The sequence below is a fragment of the Chelonoidis abingdonii genome, chromosome 10 (genome assembly GCF_003597395.2).
Source record: "Chelonoidis abingdonii isolate Lonesome George chromosome 10, CheloAbing_2.0, whole genome shotgun sequence".
Lineage (NCBI taxonomy): Eukaryota > Metazoa > Chordata > Testudines > Testudinidae > Chelonoidis > Chelonoidis abingdonii.
The window spans coordinates 15,175,032-15,198,229 of NC_133778.1; the positions used below are offsets into that span (position 1 = coordinate 15,175,032).

The window sequence follows — 23,198 nt, forward strand, 5'->3', positions numbered from 1 at the left end:
GAATTGTGCTTACATTATGATAAACCTCTTAATAAACAGTATTAAGAATTAGATGTCCATTTCATCTCAGCAGTTCAGACAGGTCCAGGGGCCCAGACTCAGCATTGGTGCAACTCCCAGTAAAAGTGACACTAGGTATTTCTCAATGCCGTCAATGAATGCGGCCACACTGTCATCTGTTTAAATAAAGCAGATGCCAAAATATCACATAATTCCGGCTTCATGCCCAAGAGTTCAGAAAGTGTAACCTAACAGGTCATTGTAGCTATATTCTTTGTCTTCTGTTCTTTATTCCTATCGCTCCACAAAACTCCCTTCTTTCTGCCATTTCTCCATTGTACCCACTGGTTTGTAACTTTAGTTAAATGCCTCCTGTCAACCTAGCACAAATCTAATACAGTAAGCAACCCACCTGTTGCTTTAAGAAAATAACATTGTTTTCAAATGATTATTTCCAGTATAAATGATATATAATATGTAATAACTGAAACAGCATATATAATGTATAGTACAGCAGCCTATTACTTTTCTTTTCTGTAGATAGAAGGGACAATTGGCAGTACAAGTACCAAGGAGCTGGCTACAACTACAGGGTTAAAATGAATTATAACTGCATAAATTGGAGGTATAAAATAGATATAAGTTTATTTTCAAGTCATCTCCTATCTGAAGTATAAACAAACAGATGCAACTTGATTTTTTTCTGCGTTCAAGAGATCATAAAATATTTGGTAAATGGCTGCACACTTCAATAAGAATTTCCATAAGAGAGGAAAAGCTTTATAGCCAAAGGAATTGCATAATCTGAGATTCTGATTCATCATTCACTAATTGGTGAAAAACCATGCAAGTCAAACATGGTCTGTTAATGATGACCTCACTTCTATTTCTTTATTTTTATCCTGGTGGAGAACATTCCTTTACAATTCTCCAGTACTGCAGCAAAACCTTGAAAGCTGACATCAAGACTAGTAAGCAGCGTTAGTCCTTGAAGCACTGTTTGGAAAGCGGTAATTAATTCAGATTGGAGCCGCAGTTTGGCTTGTTGCCCTAGGATCATGGGAGTGAAATTGCAAGGATTGGAGGGGGGAGAGAAAAATGACTTGTGTTTAGCCTAAAACAAGTTGTTGAAGATATTTTTTATGAATCAAAGAATTTTATACATATTGCTGCTCCACGCCTTTCAGCTATAACAAGTCCTCATGTTAATAAAGATCAGGGAGGAAATATTATTAACACCATCTATGCAAAACATAACAAAACAAAACATTTCCTTGAAGAAATGTATTACCCAGGGAAATCTGAAAAACAGCAGAAATGCCCCTAAAGACAGAAGAAATATGATGCTCAGAACAGGGACAGCTGTAGAAGAATGTATATACGTATATTATATAAAATATCCATTACAGGCAAGATTCTGGTCAAAAAATAATTATTGAGAATGTCAGAATGGCCTGATGACAGCCTGAAAAAATACTCATTTTATTTCAGAAATAGCATCTATCACTCAACTTTGATTGTCCAGGAAGTCCAATTTCATTAAGATCATGATAAATGAAAACATTAAACCAAAATTCACAGTGAAGCCCGTCAGCAGTCGCTGTTAGTTGAGAGCAAAGATCCAGAAGTTCCATTGGGTTCACATGTTTTCTGACTCGTCCCAATATCTGACCCTGGAAACTGAACTGGAAATCGCAGGCGACTGGGCTTTTTCACAAAGTTTCCATTATTCCTGCTTTCACCCCGGCTGGAAATACCATAAGAGCTCCCTTTCCTGCTGAATTTTGTGTGTATGCATGTGTGGGGGGAGACTGAGGGGATTCTGATATCCCCAGAAGACACCATGAAACAGGATAATGAAGACACATGTGCAAGTGTGGACCTTAGCCCTGCAAACACTTACACACATGCTTAACTCTAAGCACATGAGTAATCCCACAGAGGTTAAGCATATATGTAAGTATATGCATGATTAGAGGCTTAAGTTTTAAAAAGTTAAACTTTTCTGAATTCTACATTGATTCAGGGTTTGGTTCAGCTTCATTTTTTCGAGTAAAGATTTGGACCCTTTCTTATTTCAGTCATTCAATCAGCACTGATATTGGCATAACCAATCTCTTAACAGGTAAAAGGACAATGGACTTTGTGTAAAGATTACATGAATGAAATCCCATTACTTCTAGGGGCTACTGTAGGTTTGAGATGAGATATAACTGCAGAAGTTAAGGAAAATGAACATGCTTCTGAATTTTGTTTTGATTATTAGAGTTCTCCAAAACATCTGTTTTTTTGTTTTTGTTTTCTTGTTAAAAGAAAGGTATTCATATAGACTTAAAGGACCCTGATCAATTTCATGACAACTGAGTGGATGCCCAGTGGGAGGTTTGGCTTGGAAGATTCTGGGAGAAGTGTGGCACATATAGGGGTTAATGAGTGATGATCATGCACATTATCTCCAGCCAAACAGGAGACACACACAGGCAGTTTTGAAAAAACTTCCAAGTGACTTAGGACTATGAGTTCCATTGAAAAATCAATGTGATTTGTGTTCCTAAGACACTTAGATCCTTTCAGAAATCCCCCACAGTTTGCAAGGTCCTCATTCTGAGGGCCCTGTCACAAATGACCTCCTTTCTCCAGTGACTTCTCCAGCAGGCTTCTGTGCTATTCAGACCGTCTCAAAGGATTAAACAACAGAAACAAGAAAGAGAAGGAGAATTTCTATTCTCATTTAAGTTTCAGTAAGAAAACATTCATAAATAGCAGATTCTGCTGCTTTTGTAGCAACATGTAAGAAGAGCCTCTTCTGTGCTGAATGACGTAGCTAATAAAAACGGGAAATGTGCTCCTTCAATGTTGCCCCATATACCCGGTATATTAAAATTCCATGCACCAAAACCTAAGCCAAGGCATTTTCTGGCAGCAAGGTGGGGGTTAACAGCAATTTGCCCTGCCACCCATGAAAATAATACAGTATTAAGCTATCTCTATGCTTCCAGGTCTGAGTTCTGTGATAGATCTTACCTGGCTAAAGCAAGCCAATGAATTTAGCCCCATTCTTAGTATCATATGTAGCTATCAGTTATACTAAAACTCATATTAAAAAGACCCCTTTCTAACGCTATTAACTCTCAGTGTGGATGGAGGATTTTGTACAGCTTTCAGAGGGGTTCCAAATCCATGTAAGCAGGTAAACAGACATTAGTATTCACCCCTTTGGGGGCCACTGTGGCTGAAATGACTGACCTGAGGAGGTAGTCACCACAGATCAAGCAATCTAAGCTTATACATACATATTAAAAGTAACTTTTACAGTCTGCACTGAGATCAGATTTCATGCCCATGTAAAGCTGTAACATAGCACAATATGACAGAATGAAGAAGCACATACGTTTCTAGAAGATCATATCAGTATTAACGCCATACTCCTATCTGTTTATAAATATATTAAAAAATAATGTGCCTTACCTTTTTGATCTGTGGAATAAGCAGATCCCTATCAGTGCATCTCGTCAGAGACAACAGGCTGGAGAATCTGTTAAAATAAGCCAATAAAAAAAAAGGAGTGATAATATTTTATTTTTGATGAAACAAGATATTTTCTTCAGCTAATGGGGAAAGAAACTAATTGTTTTTGTTATACTAACATGGATACATATATAGATACATATACACATACAGCATGTACGATATACACATCCTGAATTGATCCAATGTGCACTAATGCAGCACTTAATACCCAGCAGACTGAATTCGGAATGCTACCTCACAATGGTGGTTTTCTTTTAATTTTCAAAAAAATCACACAAAGCTGACATTTTAAAAGAGAAAATCATTACCAGCTCATATGCTGCCATACCACAAAAGCCTATCCTTAACTAACTGCTGCATAATCATTCTCCCGGAGCGTTATTATCCATCGGCTTGCTGCCTATCTCCAGACAGACGCAGTCTGCAAGACACCAGCTTCCATCTACCATGTGTACATTGGGAAAAGGAAAACGGCAAATTAGAAAAGTCCCTGCAGTGGTGAAAAGGAAAAGAGGGCGAGTGGGAGAGGAAGAGGGAGCTCACTGGCCACAGAATTTTCGAGAAGGATGACAAGGCAGCCAGCTCCGCCATCATTCACTCACAATAGGATACTGCATTTGCGTCTGCTTAAGCAGTTCGTCAAGAGATTGCTGGTATCAAATGCCTGACAGGCATTTTAATTACATTCAGCCAAGTGTGTCCCCAGGAATCAGGCCTCTAATCCTATGAATTTCATCAACGGGTTTCCTTTGTGCCACTGCCAAACATACACACACATGCACCCACTGCACACAGGCAGCAGCATGCGGTATTTCTGTAGCTATACCAGTCCAAATCCTACACGGGTTTTACGTACTGTACATGCTGAAAAGGAGGTCTCATTTTCTGCATTATGGAGGGGGAGTGTTTTTATTTTTCCCCTTTATTTTTCTGTTTGGTGTTTCATTGTCAGCTCCGTTATTTGGGCCCCAGGTTTGCTTATTTCCAGCGACCGAGAAAGACGAGAAATTTCCAGCAGAGTTAAAATGTTGTGAGTGGGGGACCTTTGTCACCAATATTCTATGGTTCACCTTGCAACTAAGCTCCTGTCAAAAATCCAATTTTGTTCCCACTGCTGCACAGTTTACATATTGGGCTCAAAATCCATATGTTAGATCAGGAGCTAGGGTAGATTTTTTTAAAAAGCCAAATTTGAACAGAATCAGTTTAGGCGCTTCTGAATTATGACACACCATAAATTGAAAAAAGTGTTGAACAGAGTTTCGAAACTTGTCAAACTTGTTTTCCGGGAGGGGAGGACAAGTTCCTAGCAAAAAAGACAGAAGGAGAGATCAAACTTAATAGACTGAACTTCCCTGGCTATCTAGTGCCCAGGACTAACATTTAGTTGATAAAAGTTTAATTTCTTTTTGAAACATCAGTTAAGGTGAACTGAGGTCCCAATCCAGTAAAGCAGTTAAGCCCATGCCTGTCTTTAAGTACATGGGTAGTCTCACAGAAGCCGGTGGGACTACCCATGAATGTAGAGTTAGGCACACATGCTTAAGCATTTTGCTGGATAAGGGCACAATTACGCATGTCAGCAAGTTGTTGTCCCTTTTCCTTGCAGAGTTAGATCCCATAGTATGACCCTATCTCTGGGGAGTCTGGTCAATGGAACAGAGGTCATTTAGCCCCAAAAAAGGTTTGTGAGGAGACCCAACAAGTCTCTTAAGTCTTGTGGGCTGATGTGAGGGACCCAGCATGGTGCCTGGAGCTTCTGAAAAGGGATGAGAAACACCCTAAGGTTCCCTGAGGGGTCTCCCCTTCCACAGAGTCCAGGAAGTTCAGAGTGAGAGAGGCAATGCCCTCCCTGACCTCCTCCTCCCAACCCCTCTTCTCAACCAGTCCCCACTCCCTGTAGGCCCCCCAAGGTCCTTTTAACTGCCTTCCCTCCAAGAATCACAGAAGTCAGTCAGGTAAAAATAACTGGCATGCACCAATGCTTCCCCCTCTGCATTCTCCTGTGCCCATGAGCTGGCTCCAAGTGCCCACATCAGCCCATCTCTCCTCTTGGAATCAAAGATGGCTCTAGGGGTGGGCGATTGGGGCAGTTGCCAAAGCAACCTGGGGGTGAGCGGAGGAGGCGAAAAATATTTTCCACCCTGGGTGACAAAACACCTAGAGGTCAGGTTTTCCTGGAAGCCTTTCTTCCTCACAAATCACATCTCCAGTAAGAGGGAGGCATGAGGGAATGGAGGAAGCTAGTTTGATGAGGGCATGCATGGGACCGGGATTATGGGACAGCATGAGGATATGGGGTGGAACAAGTGTCTTGCTAGGAGTTATGGGGGATAGGGGACCCCTGAAACAGCACAGATGCATAAGAGAGGCAAACAAGGAAAGCACTAGGACTCTCCTGACTTCTCTTTCCATCAAGTTTCCTGCAACACATCAAAAGGGAGTCTCACAGTTTCCAGCTATAGGAGGTTCACCATCTGCAGAAGCCAGGGAGGCTCTAGACTAGTGCTTCGTTGCCCTCTTCTGAAGGACGGAGCTGCTCTCTAGCTCCTCCACCTAGCCCCCATCGGCTTCTAGCAGTACCCTCATGGTTCTCCAATTGTCCCCACAGCTCTGCTCCTCCACAGACTCCTCCAAAGCTCCTTGGGGGTCCCATAAACATAAGACATGGAGGAAAGAATAACAGGAACCCCTGAAAAACCCCCTAAAGACTGAACTGAGTGCAAATGGCTCTGAGAAGCCTCATTCATATGGCTCAGTGGGGGGTCGATATATTTCCCCAGGCAGTGTCCTATTTTTTTTGGACTTTAGAAGGCATGGTGAAGTCAGGCTTCCCTCCTTCAGTCCCCAGGAAATCAAGCAGCTTATAGCTGCCTTTGCTCCTGAGTTCCAGGTCAGAACTATTAAAAAAAATTATGAACCTTTGTGAATGGGAATTTAAGGTTGTAGGCCCAAATCAACAGTGAGTATTTATTGCCTTTGAAGAAAATTAGAGATCAGAATATAACCCTTTGGATGTCCAGGAAATGCAGAATTGAGGTTGCACTTTTCAAACAAGGCATTCAAACCACCTCAACTCTGCCCAGGCCCGAGAAAAAATAAACCATTAAATGCGTCCATAGCAGACAGTTTCATTTAATCAGTCTTCACCAAAACCAGAGTGCCTCACACATAAAGCTTGTAGTGGGTGTGCTCCCTTCCAGCTTTCCTTACAGTCATACGACACACATATGCAAGAATTTCACAAATTCCTGACCAGACAGATAACATCCACAGTCACTATGGACCTGATCCAGCTAGATGCTGAGGGCATTCAGCATCTCATGCGGGGTGCGTATGTCCTTCCAGGATCAAGCCCTGTGATGCACGTATACACCAGTTCTCCAAATATCATTAGACATAAAGCTAGCTTGTCTCCATAGATGATCTCACATCCCAAGATAATGAAATCAGAGCACTTAAAGGAGACGAGCAAAGGTTAGCATGGCAACAAATCATCATACTTAGCATGGAGATGCGTATATGTGAAGCAAATCAGAAAACCTATGTTCTGTCGTGCACATTTTCTGTACCCTACCCATAAAAAAGGAAAAATGGGAAGCTACAATCTATGGGTACCTCTACACAGCATCTGGGAGAGCGCTTCCAAGCACAGGTTGAAAGAAGCATACTAACTCTGCTCAAAATAGCAAGGTATAGTACGTGGCTGCGACACCTGAGTACAATCCTGCCTGACCTGCCCCTATGCACTCAGGTGGCTAGCCCCTGCCACTCATACCACATAGCTATTTTTAGCGCACTAGCTCAGGCAGGGCTTGTGTGTCTGTCTACCCATGCACCCTCCCAGCTGCTATGTAAACATACCCCATATAGGAGCAAGAAAGATAGTCTGCAAGCCTTCTTTGTTCAGTGAAGACTTAACTCTGCATTTTCTGGGTTTTTAGCTTTGTGATGGGGCATCCGCCCCACGCTGGCATGTAAAGGGTTAACCTCAGTAGGGAGCAGGGGAGAGAGGTCCTCCTAGTGACCACACCAGTGCAGCCAATCAGGAAGGAACTGCAGGGAGCAACCAATCCGGGCCCGGCAGGCTCAGATAAGAGGAGCTGCAGGGCTGGGCTGGGTTAGTTGTTCTTGGAAGCTCAGAGTGAGGACTGTGTTTGCAGCAGGGGGAGAGACCTGCAGCACCTCGGACAGAGCATCTGCTGGCAAAGACCAGGGGAGCAAGAGGGAGCTCCTGGCTGGCTGCTGGCACTGGGTAGTTGCATGCCCTGAGGCAAGGGTGAAGAAGGTGCAGGGGATGGGGAGAAGTGGCCCAGCGAGACACAGAAGCATGGTGAGAAGTTAAGGAGTTGCAACACGAGGCTGCTATCCACAGGGTCCCTGGGGTGGGACCCAGAGTAATAGGCCCAGGTCCCCCCCACACTCAATATGGGGGAAAGTGGTGTGATTATTGGACTGAGACATTAACCCCTGGAAGGGGGAAACATGGATGGTGATGCCGGAGGGCTAAGTCACAAAGAAGATGCTGTGGTTCCTGAAGCTGCAAGAGGGGCTGCAGGCAGACAATGGGGACAGAGTGATGGTGTGCAACCCATGTGTGGGAGGGCGTCAGCCTCAAGCTAATCCCCAGAGTAACCAGGAGGAGGTGCTGGACCAGTGACATGTCCCGTAATAATCTTCTTTTTTAAATTTAGCTAATTTTTATAATTATTTCTATTACAGTAGCAGCTAGAAGCCCCAACTGAGCTCAGGGTCCCATTAGATTATTTCCCTCATTTTAGAGACTGGAACTAGAGGCAAAGAACAATAAATGATTTACCCAAGGCCACACAGGATGTCAGTGACAGAGTCAGGAATTGCACTCAGATTTCCTGAATCCCAGTCTGGTACAATTACCATAAGACCATCCTGCCATGCAAACTACTGCCGTCTGCCTGCACCCATCCCTTAACCTTAACCAAATTCACACACAAAACACCCTTTGTTAACATTTTATGTGGTGTGTGAAGTGGCATCTAATATGATTTTGACTGTAAGTTAAAAGGAAGATGCCTTGTGAACAGAAATTGTACCTTGGTGGTAAAAGCAGCCCTCAACAGACCTGACTATTTTGTTTTCACACCTTTTGGTTGATCATTTTAAGCACTAATGGAAGGATGGCTGCAGGGGCTGCTGTTTCAGCCCTAAAGATCCAGGGCACAGCTGGAATCCCATCACTGCCAGTTTCTCTGTCATAGTAAGAAACATCAGAATATGCCCATTTTACAGTGCCCTGCAAGGCCGGGCCACAAAGGGGGGATGAGGCAAGTGGGGCAATTTGCCCTGGGCCCCACAGGGGCCCCCACGAGAGTTTTTCGGGGGCCCTGGAGTGGGGTCCTTCACTCGCTCCAGGGGCCCCGGAAAACTCTCGCGGGGCCTGGGCCCCCAGAGCTTCTTCCGCTCCGGGTCTTTGGCAGCAATTTGGAGGCGCAGGTCCTTCTGCTCCAGGACCTGCCACTGAAGAGCAGGGTCTTCAGCGGTAATTCGGTGGCGGGGCCCCCCACTGCAGGTCTTTGGGGCACTTCGGCGGCGGGTCCCAGAGCGGAAGGACCCCTCGCCTCCGAATTACTGCCGAAGTGGGACCCTCTGCCGCCAAGAACCCCAGGCCCTCTGAGTCCTCTGGGCGGCCCTCCTGCAAGGGGGCCAGTTCGGGAGAGGATCTGGGATTTCTCTCTCTTTCCATTAGGAGGAGGAAACTAAATTGAAGGCAATGAATTAATTCTGAGAGGCAGACGTATGCCCCGTACTGTGTTTGGAAAACCTTTCAAAGGGGCTTTGCAGCAAGGAAGGTTGAGGCAGGAGTCAGCATCACTAGGCATCTCCATGGTTACTGATACAATTCAGATAAAACAGAAATAAAGCAGTGATGGGAAATGGGGAGCTAGGAAAAGCTGCAGCCTGAGTTACCAGCTTCTGTGGGTACCAAGGAGCAGAAGATTAAAAACTCATGGAACATTTCAGGATTGAAAGAGGCCCCTGGTTTTTGTCCCTAGCCACCTACTTTAATTGCTTTTACAGTGAATCGAAGCACAAACAACTTATCTGCCCATCTCATGCTGCCAGTCTTCTGACCTGTGTTGTCCATTTCCTTTATACTGACTCCACCTTCCAGTTTTGCATCCTCAGCAAATGTTGTCATCTTGCTGCTACTTACATGCTCTTTCTCACAAGCTCTTGACAAAATGAAAAAAACATCCTACCATTATTCATCCTGGTGGCACTCCACCAGACACGTATCTCCATTTCACAGTGCCTCCCCGCACATGGACCTTTGGCCTTGGCTCTCTAAGCCAGTTAGTTCTCTATTCCCCCAAGAGAATATCTGCAAACCTCATAGATTCGTTGTTAGCTGAGCACAGTATCATTACAGGGGATCTTAATAACTAGGTAAACTATGTCCACTCTTTGCTCCCTGCCATCTCAGCTGGTTACTTCTTTTTAAACTGTCAGACAGATTATTCAGGCATGAGCTCCCTTTTGTGAATCCAAGCTGACCCTCGTTAATGAAATAACAACTTTCCAGGTATTTCTTACATCTATCTCTGATTTCCATTTTTTTTCCTGTTTCATCTTTACTGCCGAAGTCAATACTAAAGATTTAAAACACTCAAACTCTCCCAAAAATGCTTCTCACAGGGTGACCGATGCCACATGGAATCCTTTGATGCAATCAGACAAATATATTTATTTTTCCCATCCATTTCTCTCATCAATCCTTTTATTAGAGGAAGAATCAAGACAGAAGTGAGTTTGCAGTAAGATATCAAAGATTATAGTGAAATTGTTTCCTTAAATGTCAGTTCAGTTTGTACTTTCATTTACTGTGTAACCTAACGACGTTTAATTAATTGTCTTGTCATGCCTCATCCTGAGAGCTCTAGCTTGTTGTTATTCTCTATCAAATTTACAAATAAAATATCTTTGAAAAGCATGAATCATTTGGTTAAATCAGATTTCACATGGCATACAATTAAAAATTAATACTTGAGCTGACATGACCTTAAATGCGCACAGATCAAGAAGCTCAATGCAAAATATACACATTATCTGTTCTGCTCCATCCCCAGGTTCATGACAACATACAGACATATACTTTAAGTCCGTCCCTATTCAGTCCAGCATTTAAGCATGTGCTTAACTACAAGCATGTACTTAAGTTCTATTTACTTAATGGACATTACAGGACTCAGCACACGTTGAAGGGCAGGACGCTCTCCTGAATTGGAGATCATATTGCAAGTCTGTCGTGGCATTTGATCTTGCACTGCATTATGCCAATAAAGCAGTTTAAGCTGGCAACCTCTGCTCAGAAGCTGAGAATTTGAGATACAAAGTTCTCCACCTTTAAAATGATGCCTTCTTAAGACACAGTATCTACGCTGGGTAGTTAAGCATTTTCTTCCATATCCACCCGCTTACTCAAGAGATTAAAAACAAGTGGTCGTTCAGATGACTTGTGACTTACTTGACAGTGAGACCACGTAAACCAGCAAAAGAAATTGAAATAACATGTAGTAACGTCTACTAGAATTAGTTTGAACAATTTCTCACTTAGCAAACCTTTACGTAACATAGGCAGTCAAGTAGAAATATATGCAAGAATTATCAGTAACTGGGCTGTGGAAGAAGGGAAGCCTGCAGTTAAGCAACTCTGAAATAAAAAAGCATCACAACTATTTAGTGGGGAAACTGCAGCAAAGAAATTAGAAGTAACCAGGCCAAAGTCCCACACCATGTCAGAGTTATAGATACTAACAGAACCCAGGGCCCGACTCAATAAGATAGAGAAGCACATTTCTCACTTTAAGAACCTGAAAAGTACCATCTGCTCAGGTCCTTCATGCTATATAGATGCTCAGGTATTTTGCTGAATTGGGGTCTTGAACTCCTGACTTAATATAGTGCCCTATTTGATGGACCAAGCTGTCTGCTTCTCTTTCTCCAAGGGTCTCGATCCTCCCTTTAAAAAAATGAGCATGCCAGCAACGTCAGTACTCTACTAACTGTAAAGGTAAATCATAATGTTTCCTTTTTCTACTTTAACTGGCTCATTTTAGGACACCAGGGCTCCAGAACCATTTGCTAATATCAATTTCCATTCACAGTCCAGGGCTCTGACTGACCCTCCCACCCCCTAGCCCTGACCAGTAAAGAAAGAGGTACCTGAAAATCTCTGGAATGTTACCAGGCACAGATTTGTCTCCTGAGAACAACAAACAAGGAGAATGGAGGCCCTCCATCCCCTGAACAGGACAGCTGCTGCTGAGGACACTGTGTCTATGATGGCCTTGCTGGCAATAGTTGCTGCAGTCATAGATTTCGTGGCCACAATAACCACAACACAACTAAATCTTCCCTCGATGAACTCCTTTCCATGAGCGTTGGCAGAAAGGAGAGTATCAGCAGTGGACGATCAGGTATAGAAGCCGCACAGATTTATCTTCTCTTAAATCTAAAGTGGCAAGGATAAGGCCTCACCATAATAATGTGAGAATTATAGGAGTACCTGAAAGAGCGGAGGAAGAGAAGCCAGCCCCTAGAACCACAAGCTCCTTTCAGATTGCTCAGCCAGTTAGAGAACACACGTCCCTGATTTCTAAGCCAGCCTCAAATACCAAACCTGATTGTCAAATGCATCAGATTTACTGTAAAAGAAAAAATAGTGCAACTAGCTCACAGGGAGTGGGGGGGAATGTTTTGGGGGAGGTCCCAAAACAAGATGATAATTTTTCAAGATTTTGCAAAAAATGTGGTTGAACAGAGATCTGGCCTTTAGAAGAGCAAGGGAACTTGCCAAGCAGGGAGGGTTCTGCTAAGTTCCACATCAGAGTTTGGTGGGATCATCTGATCCCAAAGCCACAAGAAGCAGAATTCAGAGTAGCAGCCGGGTTAGTCTGTATCCGCAAAAAGAACAGGAGTACTTGTGGCACCTTAGAGACTAACCAATTTATTTAAGCATAAGCTTTCATGGGCTAAAATCCATTTCATCGGATGCATGCAGTGGAAAATATAGTAGGAACATATATATAGATATGTAAAAGCAGCAAAGAATCCTGTTGCACCTTATAGACTAACAGACGTTTTGCATCTGACGAAGTGGGCATTCACCCATGAAAGCTCATGCTCCAAAACGTCTGTTAGTCTATGAGGTGCCACAGGATTCTTTGCTGCTTTTACACATCCAGACTAATATGGCTACCCCTCTGATATATATAGATATGTATCTATATATAATCAGAATGGTTTTTGGGTAGCTTTCAGTGAACTAAGCACCTGTTGTGTTTTACACCAAGTTTACTTCCCAGGTGTTACGTCTGCCTTACGTGCACTGAACTTATCCAATTACTGTGACTAACTACTTACTTGGTTTATCGCTTCTGTTCTAAGCTCATACTTTAACTTTTGGGACGTATATATCAGATCTTATCAAATAGTTGAATGTGAAGTGCCCCACCAGGGGAATTAAGGGAACACCTCATCCTAAACTGATCTCATGGGAGTGCACTGACTGTGGAAAGGATTTATTTAAATATTGAATGCCTTTGCTCCTGTATTTGTGCTGCGGAATTAATGAAACATTGGACAATACCCCTAACTGGATGGATGAACATGAACCAATTGTTTGTGACAGAGGGCATGTCTAAACTTACCTCAGGAGCGATTGATCCAGCCAGGGTCAATTTATTGCATCTAGTGACGACACGATAAATTGACGGCCGAGTGCTCTCCTGTCAACTCTGGTACTCCACTGGAGTTAGGGGCGCAGGTGGAGTCAACAGGGGAGCGTCAGCAGTCGACTTACCGCAGAGAAGACACCACAGTAAGTAGATCCAAGTACGTTGACTTCAGCTACGTTATTCATGTAGCTGAAGTTGCGTAACTTAGATCGATCCCCCCCTAGTGTAGACCAGGACTATATGAAGCCTGTGTGTTAGCCTGGCACCAATGCACACCAAAGAGAGATCACTTGGGGCACTGCAGCTCCCCATGGCTTGGTAGAAATTTGAGGGTTCCAATAGCACTTTTTAAAACTGGTGCCAGTGGGAGACCCTGTTGTGCCACCACACGTTTCTGCTAGGGGGGCTCAAAGCTCAGCAGCTAGACCTCCCCTGTGCTGGAAGTGTGAGAGGCAGCTCTCCTCCCTGCAAGACATCACGGAAAGCTGCACAGGAGCTGAACAATATAGTTATACCCCCATGGATCAATGGAGTAGGGGAGAAGACAAATGCAGGTTCTGGCGATAAATGGACAGTGATTTCTATCTTCCCCTCTCACCTCCAACTTCCTCTCGCTTGCCCTGCCCCTTCTTGCCCCTTTCCCCCATGTCTCCTGCCTTCCTCACCCACCCTGCCCTCCCTACTTACCCAGTCTTTCCACTTGTTGCCCCAGCCCCATTCAACTTCCCCCACCCTAACACATTCTATAAGCTCAAACCCTGAGCTCATGAACACCAAGTATGAAGTCAATGCAAAAGAGTCACTTGTTCAATTGCATTGTTCGTTCCGTTCTTTGGTGCAGTCATTTGCAATTTGTGGGAGCAATTAGATTTCTCCCTTATTACCAATATGTTTGTTTAATATGGGAAAGGAAAACGATGTTTGGTTGTAAACAAGAAGCAGGAGGAGACATGTGGCTCTGGGAAGGTAATCCTCACAATACACCATGTCCCACTCAGTGCGCTCAGATGTATTACCAATACTCTGGTGTTCGGTTAGGCAAACTAAAAAGATTACAAGTTAGGAGACAATACACTGGCATATCTTTGACATACCAGGTTAAAAAATGTTACGTTTGTGGAGTGTGGGCTCCCTCTCTCCTTTCAACGGAGTTACTACTTTGTAGTATGGGAAAAATAGGATGCCCGTTAAAATAAATAATCCATAATTAAAATAATGGATATTGGTGGAGCTCCCAGCATGGATGGTGTCTCCCCAGCCCATCCCCTCCTGAACTTTTGATTGGTTTAGTTTTATTTCTAGTGTTAGATGTTTGATTATTGTTGCCTTTTCATTGTGATGTACCTTGCTTGGGAATAAGTTAAGTTTTTATATGTAGGTTATGTGTTTTCATGTTTTTGTTTTAACTTATCTTTTTGTGCTCTTCTTTCTCCAGAGCCTTCTCCTCAGTATTCCCTGGAAGTCTGGCAGGTGGCAAGAGAATCAGAAATCTAGGGAATAAATGTCAGACATTTCATCTGTAGATTCCCTGCCCTCATGGCCCTCATCTGTAGATTCCCCATGCCCTCATGAAATGTTTGTCACTTCCTGTATTCCATCTCATCCCTCATGGGGGGGATGAGATGGAATACAGGAAGTGACAAACATTTCATCACCAATGGGTAGGGATTAGTCATATTCTTCTCTGGTAGATAGGTCCTATTCCCATATAGATTTCTTTTTGATCTCCCAAGTCTTGGCTAATTCTGCAATTGACTCCTCCATTAAACACAATTTCTGTCTCTGAGTTACCCTCTATAACTTTTCAAATAGCAACAGATCAAGGTAAGAAACAGCCATGCAGATGGAGATTTAATTCTTCACTTATTAGATTCCCCCTTTCAGAATTTTTATTGAAAAATAATTTGGCCTGTTCCTCCAAACAAATGAACCCTCAACATCTTCTAGTAGGTTTTTGTGGGAGACACTGAAGGCCTAGCTGAGAGGTAGAATTTGCCAAGAAGAGAGAATGTGGAGAAAATGACACCCCTTCAGATTTGTCTTATATCACAGCCCCATCTCCAGATTTTCTGCAACCTCTGATTAACTGTAGATATGAACTCAATAAGCTGCACTCGGTGCACCCTGAATTTGCCATATTTCAGCTCAGGCAGAACTTCTAGGAATTGAGAGGAAAAGCTGTCAAGTGCTGGCATACCACCAAAGGCAAAAGACCTCTGCATGTAGAATCACGTTCAGCCGTGATAAACATGGTAAATTATGTTGATCATCTAAAAGTATTAATAACAATTTTTTCATTTCTATAACAATCTGTACAAATTGAACATAATTCCCCCAAAGATGCTTTATATCAGCTTTTCAATAATATTACATTACTGCAGCCCAGGATCGAAACCTGGCCATGGCCCTTACAAAGGATGAGTTAATTGAGGTGATTAAGAATAGAAATGTGGAGTAAACCTCCAGGCCACATGCCTTCCCTGCCAAATTCTACAGACACTTCTTGACCTCCTCTCTCACAGGATACTTAAAATATTTAATAAGTCACTCCAGGGAGAAGTTAACCCTAATATAAGTTATTCTTAAACCAGTAAGAAATGCCACACTAGGTTCCAATTGCAGACCATTTTCACTTATTTATAGTAATGTCAAAATATTGGTCAAAGTTCTGGCAATGAGACTGGAGAAGGATGTGGATTCTATCACACATCCAATCAAGCTGGGTTAATCAGAGGCCACAGAATATTTAATATTCTTGGAAATATATTTAGATTAAGGATAGTAGAATTTTTTAAAGTTATGGTTAAACTTTAGCTCAAAATATCAGATGTCAACAATTCTGATTCCTGCCATAGGTTCTGGAACTAGGAGTGCTGGGGGTTCTGCTGCACTCCCTGGCTTGAAGTGGTTTCCATCATATACATGATTTAGAGTTTGGTGCAATGGTTCTCAGCAGACCCACGATACAAATTGTTCCAGTACCCCGATTCCGGCTGTCAATTTTTCGAAATAAATTCAAGAAATGATGGAAATTAAAAAAAAAGGGGGGGGGGCAGAGGACCCAAAATTTTGAATAAAGTTTTTATTTCCCCCCAACAAAGTCACCCATTTTTTAGACCATCTCCAATTTAGAATGTGATTCAGCCCTTATCCTTCCTCTTTACTTTTCTGTAAATGTCTACATACAAATATTACTTAGCTTCTCTGTAGCACTTCCTATTTTCAAGGTGAAAACACAAATTAACCACACACTACACAGCAAATCAGCAGTAGGACAAGGATTAAAACGAAGAGTTCCTGGCCCCCCATCCTATGTTCAGTCCACTGCACCATGAACCCCTATGAAAGTGCCTTGATGAACACTTCACTGTAATCCCATATACACAGTCTCACACATCCTACTGATGATTCCTTTCATGGATAACTTTGTTGCATGCATTTCTCAATGAACTTTACATTGGACTTTACATCTCAATGGAGTTACATTTGCTTTGAAATTCACAGAGTAGATTCTGCAAGCTAATGCGTGAAATTCTTGAGATTGATTCCTGTCTTTGTCACCATAAAAGCAAATTTCCTGTGATTAACATAATGAGATTGCTTACACATGTGGAAATCATGAGTAACTACACCAGTGTAAAATGGATCTGAGTGGAGACCCAGACCTGAAAACTTAATTGCAGTTTTCATTTCCCATCCTGTCAGAGTGCCAAGCAAAATAATTTTCAAGCTATTTGTACATAAGAATGACTTCACCTGCCTCCAGAACACAGTTGCCTTTAGGGTGAAAAACAGCAGCTGTTTAACAACACGATGCAACACTCAACAAGAGTTTAGGGGAGGAAGTGAAGAATATCGTACCCAACTGAAATTAATAGGGATATTTTAGGAAGGTAAAACATAATCATAGTCAAGCGTGATTCATTAGAATGGGATGGGAGTTGTGAGAATAATTAGGATAAATTGGGTTCTGGATAAGTAAGGGACTTCTGAATGCATTTGATATACATCAGAGAACAGGATCTTCCTCTGGATAAAGAAGTCCTTTGGCTAATTGAGGCTTGGATAAAGGACCCAATCTGAATACTGCCAGGACACGAGGGTTAGCACTCCCACTCTTTCAAAAATTGCCTTGAGATCTCTTATTAGTACAAGTAGCCTGGATATTGGTATTATATGTATTCAAAAGACGGCACCCTTCAGCAGAATAATGACCCCCTAAAACTACTCAAGGACATTGGTTGAATAATGACCCAGAGATAAGAGAAAGAGAATCTTTTTGAATCATTAATTCCACTTCCTGCAGCACTGCACATGGGATTGCCTTGGAAACCTTCCATCCTAAAACTGACCAAAGAAAACACTGGGGGCAGCTAGTATCTTATCGCTCAAAAGACCTGGAGGTAGATTCGGTACTAGAATCCTGAGAGATGCAGAACAAAAAGAAACAGTGGTGGCATTAAGACATCTTTGCACCATACAGATTCTGCATGTTACATGGTCTGGCGTGGCCTCCGGCAGAACTTCAGAGTAGCCTTAGAAGCTGCTCCAATTTAGAGAAACCACTGGGGTGTTCTGAAACCCAGAAGCTGAAACCATAGTACAGGCATCACTCCATTTAGTTCCCCAGAACGACACTTCCCCCCAAACCTCCCAACTCCTGATCAGACACAGGAGGAGTTGACCCGGATTGTGGGTTCCACCAGAGGGGAAGATCACTGAGGTGAGCAAATCTGCCAATAAGCGCAGGACCCACCAAAGTAGAGGAGGAACTCTGTCACAATATATACACCAGAAGAATTTTTCAGAAACATTAAATATTGACTTAACTCAGCTCCCATCTAAGTTCATGGGAAGTTCACAAATCAGGAGTGTTCAGTGTTTCTGAAAACACCTCCTCAAATAATTAAACAGGACCAAGCTCTTTCAAGAGGAATTTCCTGAATTCTGTAATTTTTAAAAGAATTGAGAAAAAATGCAACCAGCATGCACAATATTACACAATAACACAATGCAAAGGCAACTTCACACAAAAGGGCAACAAACAGCACAGAGAAAGACAATATATAAATGTTCATTCCTAGTATATTCATTTACACTCATATTAAGATTACAGTCCCAAATCTACCATCGTTACTCATGCCGAGTTGCACCATACTCTGTGGTTATTCCCACTGAAATCAATGGGACTGTGTGTGTCACACGCTGGTACTCGGCAAAGGGAAGTGGTAGAATACAGGCTTTAGGAACCCACTGTTGGCTACATCGTACAATTATTAACACATTTCTATCACACATGGAAGTGAACATTTCAGAAGGCAGAGCTGAGTTCCGCATTTCCATTCTTTAAATATTTGGGATCTTTAGTTAATGTACATTTAATGTTAAACTTTCTGGCTTTCAGATGTTAAGTTAGATAAATATTTACAACCTTGACTCAAGCTTAACTAAATCTTCATCTGGGGACCTCTCTTAAGAAAGGGAGCTCAATGATACACTGATGCACAATATTGGCTTGAAAGCTTCTTGACAACAAGGTTAGAGCTTGGAAGCTCTGCAGTAGCTAGATTATTACCTTCCAGCCAAGCAAAACCCTAAATAAACTTTGAATGGAGCCCCACATTAGCTCCTCCCCACACAAGCCATGCAGTCTTTGTTCTGTCTACGTCATGTCTTCTATCTCCGGACCGGGAACACCGTGGTAGGGTAGGATGAGAGGTATGTGAAAGACAATCAGAGAGACGTAAAGCATCCAGAGGGGTAGTCAGTATGGACCAGATTTTCAAAAAGATCTCAGCATCCATACCTGGGGCCAGATTTTCAGAACAGTTCAGTTCCCATTTATGCACCAAAATATGTGGCTTCTTTAAAAAAAAAAAACACAAAAAAACAAAAACTCAGTACACTGAGTACTCAGCTCTTTCCAAATTCTGGCCATAAATGTCACACTGGAAGCTGCTGGACTCTGGTCAATTTTGAAAATGGGAGCTGAGCGCTTTTGAAAATCTGGCCTCAATTGTGGGTACTAAACACTTGAAAATCTGGCCCTGAGCTAGTCTGAAAGTCTGCCCTCTGACTGGATGGTGTAGGGATGTAGTGAGGCAGAGTGGTCTCCCTCTGAGGCTGACAGGGAGGAAGCACTCCTCACCCTTTGGTGGGCAGAGCCAGGCTTGGCCTGGCCCTCACAGTGGAAGCAGAGGAGCAGAACAGGAAGTATAAGAGTCAGGACCTCTGGTTCAGTTGAGCCAGAGCCAGGGAAGGAGCCGGATACCCCTGACTTGCTGCTAACCCCTGCACCAGGGACTAACTTGTGTAACCCCTGCCCCTGGAGGGGGTCCCCGAGGGAGGGGATCTGCTGGGACTGCCAGCGGCCAAGTACCCCAAGGAGCTGCGGGGACTGCTGGCCAGCAAGGAGACTGAGAATCCACAAACAACAGAGCCCTATGAACAAGTAGGGGTAGGAAGCAGCAGAGGGAAACTAGACATTATTTCAATTGTGTTGCTGAATGGAGACACCATGTTTCAGGAGGATCTCTGCTGACCCAGTGGTGGAACCATTTGCCACTGGTCGGGCCCTGGGCTGGAACCCAGTGGAGTAAGTTGGGCCCTGGGTCCCTCTACCCCCTGCTGCCAACCGCACCCCTTGGGTGGCAGCCTCCCCACCTGTGTTTGCTATCTGCCCCAGCCAGGCAGCTAGGCCATAGACTGTTACTGCTTGGCTCTGCCCAGAGGGCCCTGTCTGCCCCAACCTGAGAGCTGGGCTGAAAACTGCTAACTGCCCTGCCCCACCCCTGCACAAACATGTATGGAGAAATGGTCCCTGCCCTGGATATATTTGGGCAGATTCTCTGCTGTATTCCTTCCCCTGAGCACAACAGAGAGGGAAATGGAAGCTGTCATGGAGCCAGTTACAGCTCCATGATCCTTTCCCCAGCCCTGGCCTCAGTTGATGTTAGAGCAACATGAAGGTTGCTCTAGCTTGCACTGTTATATTTCCCTATGGGACCACCTTTCCACTGAAGGGCAGCTGAAGTGCACCACTGCATCTGCTCTGCAAGCTATTCGAACAATGGATAAGAACTTGCTATGCTTTCTGGGGACTTGCCCACACCATGTGTATACCCAGCAGGGAAATTAGGGTTGGATTTTGCTCTCTTCCTGTTGCAAGAGCAGTGCAACATCCATGCACTGGGCCAGAGAACCTGTCCAACTATATGTATTCTAAAAGCAAAAACAAGAGCTTTAAAAAAATCATTGAACCTCATGGAATGATCATTTAGTTTCCTAGCATATTATTTACAAACCCCAAGCACTTAAAAGCAACAAAATTAATAGTTAAGGACATTGTAAATCTTACAGCAACCCATAAAATTATTCATATTGAGCATCAAGTTTGCATATTTCAACACAGTACAGTGACCTTAACTCTGACCCAAAATGACCACTGTTGTCTCACCACTGATCTCAAAATTTAAACACAAGACAAACCCCTTTAAAGAAGTTACATTAAAATATATGTTCAAATTAGTGGCATATATAGTATTGCTATTCTTTACTATGCAAGAGGAATCTCAACACAGTCACCTGAGCTCTGACCCAGATTCGATGTGGCATATAGTGTATGAAGCACGGAAGTCAAGACATCAGTAAAGGGGCACATCAGACCCTTAATATACAGCTCGATCTTGCAGCCCTTACTCGCATGAATACAGGTTGCAAGCTTGAACCCATATTTTTGTATTATTCTTGCTTTCTAGGCAGTGTAAGTTAAAATTACAGAATTTGGCCAACTTGAAACATATTTTAAAAACATTTTATTGCTTACAGCCAAGCATAACATACAAATCCTCTGTCTGAATGAGCTCTTGTCGGACAATAGATTACTGAGAAAGAACTGCATTTTCATTATAGGATTTATTCTCTTTTCTTTGCATGTGTTTTGTTTTTAAAGCACAATCACTGAATACGTTTTCACATGGACAAGGAACATTATTCCCTCCTCAATTTAGCTTATTTCTTATTCTCTACTATGTGGAGACTTATCGAAGGAATGAGAAACGTGGAGAATAAAAGAAATAATTATTCTGTCCCGCCATCTGATTTTTCAGAGACAAACTTTAAAAAATCATGGGTTAAAAGACTTAGCTTTTCACCAGCATCACTGTAAATAGTCCTCTAAGGTCTTGAAGAATCAGGCAGAGACTTGTTTATATTAATATTAAAAGGGACAGCTTTGGATGCCTCTGCTAACACTGAATAGTACCTTATTTCCTAAGTAGTCTCATTGAAGTTTGAAGCTCTGATTCTTCATTACCCTACACCTTGGACCTGAATCTGCACATGGGATTGCGTTGGAAACCTTCCAGCCTCTTTACACCACTCCAGCTCTGGTTAAAAGGCCTTAAAGTGAAGGTAAATTACACTGCCAGAATGGTGTAAAGAGGCCTTAATATAAGGAAAATCAGGCTCACTGTGGATTCATTTGCACAAGTGTAAAGAGAATACGAAGTGGGTATAACATACTACCAGATCAGACTGATAAAATAGTGTAAGTCTGTGATTTTCAAACAGACCTAAGAGAGGTAGGCACCCATTTACTTTTAATAGGAGATGACAGCCAAATTTCCTATGGTCCTAGCGCAAATCCCACCCCGAATGACTAAACAAAATGCAAGGCAAGAGAGAAATAGATCCAAAGAGACGACTCATTACTATCATTGTGTAATGTTTATATTGCAACAGCTCCTAAAGGCCACAGCTAGGTCACGACCCCGCTGTGCTAGGTGCTGTACAGACATAATAATTGATAACATCTACCACAAAAGAGCTTACAATCTAAATGCAGCCAGGTGCTATATAATGTGAGAAAGGTAGAAGAATCTGGTGCCAAACAAAATAATTGAGAGGAAAGATGGTCCAGTGGCTAGGGTGCTGTGACTCGGGAGACCTGAGCTCTATTCTCTGCTCCACCACAGACTCTGTGTGACCTTGGACAAGTCAGACTCTCTGGGCTTCAGTGCCTCGTCTATAAAATGGGGAAAACAGTGCTTCCCTACCCCCTAGTGGTGCTATGAAGATAAATACGTAAGAGACTATGAAAAACTTAGACATGATGGTGTCTTATATGGCTGTATAAGTATCATAGATAGATGATAATGGTACTTGATCTATACATATGGTGATCTGAAGGAAAGTGGGACAGGCTTTTTGCTTATTAAAAACACTGAAAGCAGGCTCAGACCAAGAGAACGGCTTTCACATACACAAAGCAGCACTGCGCACCAAACACCTGTTGGATATGGCTTGCTCAGTCCACTGAAAGAGAATTTATATTTGCGAAAACTGCGTGAGCCTTTGTTAAGATTTGATATTTTCTGCGAGATGTCATCTGTTTAGAGCACCAAGTGACTGGGAATTCTAGAAATAACTCATGTCAAGTGTTTTTGAAACTGTGTCCACTGAATATATCTTGGCACTGGAAATCCAGTCATCTGTGTTTAACCATTGTGGCACTTTGAAACATACACTTTGCTTTTCCTGTGTTCTTCAAAGCCTCTCTCCCGCCAGCTGCTGATTCTTCTTCTCCATCTTACAAGATCTACCTCCTCCCAGGCTCTCTGATTAACCCTACGCTGACCACCCTCCCTATAGCAAATTATCTCTCTCCCATGGCTACCTGCATCCACCTTCCTTCCCTAGTATTAGAGGGGTAGCCGTGTTAGTCTGGATCTGTAAACGCAGCGGAGGATTCTCTGCTGCTTCCTTCCCTAGCTTCAGTTCCCCAAATCCAATGTTCCAGCCCCAATAGCAGGGAGGCAGGTCACATGAGGAGCATCTGCCCCAGACTGATAAGGAAGCACATGTCTTGGGGATCAAAGTTCCTTGCAGAACATGTTCAAGGCAAGAGTGAGCGTCTCCACAAGCCCCACCTATCAGATGTCGAAACACCTT

General features: G+C 43.0%; 1 protein-coding gene across 15 annotated transcripts in view; it reads right to left on the reverse strand.

Annotated features, from left to right (window-relative positions):
* The window catches only part of MAP2 (microtubule associated protein 2), a 344,861-nt gene that overhangs the window by 184,027 nt on the left and 137,636 nt on the right, over window positions 1–23,198 (reverse strand). For 14 of the 15 annotated variants that reach the window (XM_032765038.2, XM_032765043.2, XM_032765047.2 and 11 more), the window contains one exon: window positions 3,469–3,535. The gene's annotated coding sequence lies outside the window, so the exon portion shown is untranslated. Of the gene's footprint in view, window positions 1–3,468; window positions 3,536–3,839; window positions 4,128–23,198 lie in introns of those variants that run through there. The other variant, XM_032765037.2, reaches the window with a different exon arrangement.